This window comes from Mytilus californianus, unplaced genomic scaffold (assembly GCF_021869535.1).
Source record: "Mytilus californianus isolate M0D057914Y unplaced genomic scaffold, xbMytCali1.0.p SCAF_10, whole genome shotgun sequence".
NCBI classification, from domain to species: Eukaryota; Metazoa; Mollusca; class Bivalvia; order Mytilida; family Mytilidae; genus Mytilus; species Mytilus californianus.
This window is the reverse complement of record NW_026262582.1, coordinates 45,215,096-45,220,571: the sequence shown is the minus strand read 5'-3', so window position 1 is coordinate 45,220,571 and position 5,476 is coordinate 45,215,096.

The window sequence follows — 5,476 nt, the reverse complement described above, 5'->3', positions numbered from 1 at the left end:
ACGAACCTGAGAAATGAGTTATCTCTTAAGTATCAGACTGTATTCCTTGCAAATAATGTATCTGGTGAGGAAGTTATATTGACAGTTCTAAGAGGTTTAAATTATCTTTCAATTTTCTCAAAAAACACATCTTTATGCTTTTTAGTTTACAACTCTAAAATAAAGACTAACAAGCACATAATTTCAAATAAGTTGAAAAAAAAAATATTTCCGATTGTTCAGAAAGATTTATTTTTTTTAATCTTTTATGCACTAAAACATGTCCAATTTTCTTTTTTGTGACCTTCCGCATATTTCATTAAAGAAATAGTAAAGCTTCACACATTTTCGTTTGGCCATTTCAAACATGAACTAATCATTCAAATAATATATTTTTCAGATAATACACTGCATTCAAAACACCAGTTAAGTTTCATTTTATGATTATGACTGAAATCACTATATCAAATTTTCTGTAGCCATAATGTTTCAAAAGCCTGTAAATGCTTAATAGATGTTCAACATCAACTTAAAGAAAAGTAGCAAAAGAAATATATGTTATTACATAATCATTGTTTCATGTTTTTTTCTTTTTAAATTTGGTGATAAATTAAAAACGATACCTATTTGTAATATTCTCTTCTCTAAAGATTCAATTAAATATTACAATGTGATTATATAATAAACTTATTTTTGTCCTTTCTTAAGAAGAGGCGAAAGAAATCAAAGGGACATTCAAACTCATAATTTTATTAATTGTGAAATTGTGACTTGGATGGAGAGTTGTCTCATTGGCACTCATACCACATCTTCTTATATCTATCATAAGTCGAAAATAGACTGGCAATGCCATGGCTTAAAAGAAAAAGACAAACAGACAAACAACAGTACACAATACACAACATAGTAAACTTAAGACTGAGCAACATGAACCCGACCAACCACTGGGGGTGATCTCAGAAGCTCCGGAAGGGTAAGCAGATCCTACTCCACATTTGCCACCCGTCGTGTTGCTTACCCGGTTAAAAGTCTAATTAGGTACCTCACATTCGGGGAAAAGGGGACGGGACTTACAAATTTGGAACATATTCGCTATTTGTGAAACGAATATTTCATAACGGTCAAACAACTCGTGATTGCGACCGAAATATTTACGAGGGGAAGATTTCAACATCACCACTTGAAGATCTTGATTTTTGTAGCTTCCTTGTGAGCAGCAACCCTATATCAAGGAAATCATGATAGGAAATACAAGCCCTGGAATATCGAATCAACTTGGGTATATGTACTCCGTATGCAGGCGCTGCTGGAATGTTGCTACATAGAAATAGAAAATTCACAAATGGAAAATTGAAATCATCTCTTTTATCGTAAAGTGCTGTTGTCAGTTTGACCATCATTGTCAATTTAAAGATGTGAGTCAAGATATGAGACAGACTCAACTGTATATTTCCTTTATCTCAAGTTTGATGGGATAGATGCGTTCAACATAGTCACCAAATTTTGAATTATTTAGTGAGAGAAAATCTCTATATTGTAGAAAGTAAATTTAAAGGATGTTGTTAACTTCTTTTCATTCACCCTAAGAAGTTCCTGGATTAATTCAGACTCACATGAATAAAAAAACAAGTCGGCAAGAAGAGGGGCACAGTTTGTTTCCTTGGGAAGCCGATTGTTTATTAGAAAATAACGTCCTCCAAACGTAACAAATTTGTTGTGAGTAACATAAATCAAGCATGTTGATATTGTCAGTTTCAGAGAATGTTTTGTTTGAATCAGAGTAGTTTTTTACGAAGTAGGATTTATCCCTCCCTACTACATTGGTCTTTTTTATGAAATAAAGAAGGACTAACTCTTTCAACTTGTCTTTTAGTTCGCATATTGAATACTTGTGTAAAGTGTAGAACAGTCAAATGTTTTGATACTATTGCATGATGAAAGGGTCTTAGATTGTATGTACTATAAAAGATCTTTGGAATATTTGAGTATACACATCTGATTCACGCCACCTATAGAAAAAAGAGTTTCACAATAACTTTGCAGCCCGGCTTTGATTGCTGATAAAATTGATGCTAATAATTTAGAAAAGGGTTACGTGGAACACTTAGAAGACACAGCAATATAACGTTGTTTGTAAGGACACTTATGTAGTTTAGGTATCCAATACAGTGATGGAAGATTCAGTTCTTCTTCTTTGTTTGAAATTCCAAAGGAACATAGAACAGACCTATGATTAACCAAGATTTCCTCTTTGTGCATACACCAAAAAATGTGCATCAGTTATAAAGCTATTTTGAAATGACAGATAGCAAGCAATGCAAAGAAAATCACATGGCACAATAAAAAGGAAAATACTGTGTTCAACATATTCAGAGAGGAGAAATATGTTAATAAAAAAAAATTAATGTACAAAAGTAGAAATGAAATGATAGAGAACTTAAAAACTTATTCAACAGAGCTTCGGTTAAATCTCATCATTTGTTTTAATTTCCATTATGTTACATTTTTACTTTTAATTTTGTGCTGTTTTTATTCAAGCCATAATGATAGCATGCAATGCAAAGAAAATCACATGGCACAATAAAAATGAAAATACTGCGTTCAACATATTCAAAGAGGAGAAATATGTTAATAAAAAAAAATTTAATATACAAAAGTAGAAATGAAATGATAGAGAACTTAAAAACTTATTCAACAGAGCTTCAGTTAAATTTCATCATTTGTTTTAATTTCCATTATGTTACATTTTTACTTTTTAACTTTGTGCTGTTTTTATTCAAGCCATAATGATAGCATGTTTATATGAATAAAAAAAGTGTCATTTTTCTTTTAAAAATACAGTTATTTAAACTTAAAAATATATTTTATAGTGAAATCGAAGCATCTATTAACAATAAGGAGATGTTGTATGATTGCCAACGAGACAACTATCCACCAAAGTTCAAATGAAGTGGATAGGCAACTATACGACCTTTAAGAATGAGAAAAAACCTATTCCGCATAGTCGGCTATAAAAGGACCCAACCTAAAAAACTGTGACAAACTTACAAAAATATTAGTTATCCCTTCGTTGACATATACATATTTTGTACAGACTTACATAAATCTCAGTTATCCTTTACTGTTTCCCTTTGACATCTAAATTTTGAATAAACTTACATAAATATTAGTTATCCCTTACTGGTTCTCCTTGACATAAACATTTATCCATTACTGGTTCCCCTGGACATATAAAGCCTGTACAGAAATACAAAATTTTCTCAATTGAATTGTTTCACATTTTTCATGTCAGGGCTTTTTATATCCGACTATATGGTATGAGTTTTTTCTCATTGTTGGTTGCCTGTAATTGCATCCACTTCATTTGAACTTTGGAGGATATTTGTCTCATTGAAAATCATACCACATCTCCCTATTTTCATATGTAATGTTATTATTTCAGTTTAGAATAAGGAATACTGCTGTAAAGGTAGTGAAGTCAAATAGTTAATATATTGCATGATGAGAGGGATCGATATGTCTGCTTTAACAGTAGGAATTGGATGTTTTCTTCATTATCTGAAGCTGACTCATATGTCCTTTTCATTTTGTTAGTATCACAGTAGCTCTGGGGCACGATTTTATGCTGATTAATAGTGGATAACAGTTTTTTGTAGTGTTCATTTTTCACACATTTATTATATAACGTTGTTTGTATACTCGTAAGTAATTTGAGTATCCTGTAAAATAGAGGAAACTTATCCATTTTTTTTCATATATACCTATGATTGTTCAAGTTGTCTTGTCTAGTTAGTGATATATGTAAGTATATGCTGGCTTTGCAAGAGTGAATTATAAATGCACTGCTATCAGGAAGTTCAGGGTATATGTGTTTAATTCATCAGTTTGTGTTGGCAGGTTGTGTAAATTCATATAAAATCATGTTTGATGAGGGTGCTTACCGTTTGGATTTGATACGACTACAATTTCTTATTTATGATTCGTTGTCAACAAACACTGTTCCAGCTACTTTTTGTATGAATATAAGGGCATACGATACAGTTACAGGAGAGGTGATGACGTTGCTAACGTAAAATGTTATTTTTCAAGACGTCAAACTGTGACATATCGGGAAAAGAAGCATTTTAGACAGTTTTTCATCATTCAAAATGATTTAATTTGAAATTTGAGTTCATGGACTCCTGTATTAAAAAATAACATTTGGCTTAAATATGTCTGAAGATAATTTGTGCCAAATTTTATGAACAAATCAAGGATGATTTTGTTTTCTAAATTAGATAATTGTACAGAAAAAAGAAAAAAACATTTCTTCGACTGAAATCATGAAAATAGGAAATATTTTCATAGAATCGTTACACAAATTCAAATCACACTTATGTAGAAAAGATATTCCAGATGTTTTTACAAAAAATCGCTGGCGTTTATCTTTTGAAACATAAAAGTTAAGTATGTCTTTCAAAGGATAGATATATGTAAGAAACCAAAAATGCCAGTAAATGTCTAAAATTTCGACCCCATTTATTTCTAAAAGTAGCACATGAAAGTATATTTTCTATTACATATTTGAATTGACTAGGCTAAAAATAGCTTACATACAAACTTTCGCCAAAAATCACCGTGAGGTCAAAACTGTATCGTATGCTCCTACGTGTTTTCTATCATAGGCATACATTGCCTCATCCGTTGTTTGGCATAACTTTTCTGAATTTTCGATTTTTTTCTCGCCTTGACAAATTCAAAAAGCGAGACATAGTTATGCTGTTTTCGGCCGCGTAGGCGGCGTAGGCGGCGATGGCGGCGGCGTCAAAAATTCATTAGTTTGTACTTAAGTCGGTTTATGGGGAACCACTAGTGGTAGGTTGATGATATCTAGTATGTAGTTGTATAAGCACTGGTACATCTCATTTTCATGTAGATAAGTTGGCCCCGTCCCCTCAGTAATGGTCTATTGACTTTGAACGTTTTGCTTAGTATACACGTATTAGTTTGTGATGAGGTCAGTTTAAGGGAAGCCATTATCAGTGATATATGGTATGCAAATGTATTGGCATTTGCAAGTCTCATCCCCATGGAAAGAATATGGCCCCACCCCCTTATCATGGTTCATTGACTTTGAAACTTTTACATAATTTTAAAAAAAATAATTGTGTTTAGGTTTGTTTAACGGGAATGACTTATGATAAGTCAATTGTATTTGGTATGCAGTTGTATAAGCATTGACAAATCTCATTTTCATGGAGATTATTTGGCCCTGTACTTATGTCATGGTGCATGGACTTTGAATATTTTGCATAACTTTTATCTTCTATTTTGTAAATCATTCAGTTTTTTTTTCTTTTTATCCCTTTCTTTTTGCTTTAATTTTTTTCAAATCACTAACAATATTTTTTGCACGCCTCAGAAGTATGTTATTATATGTTCACATTTCTGATATACGAAATTTGAACCCCGCCTATATATTCTTGATAAAAATACATTTAACATGCTAAAAGAAAGA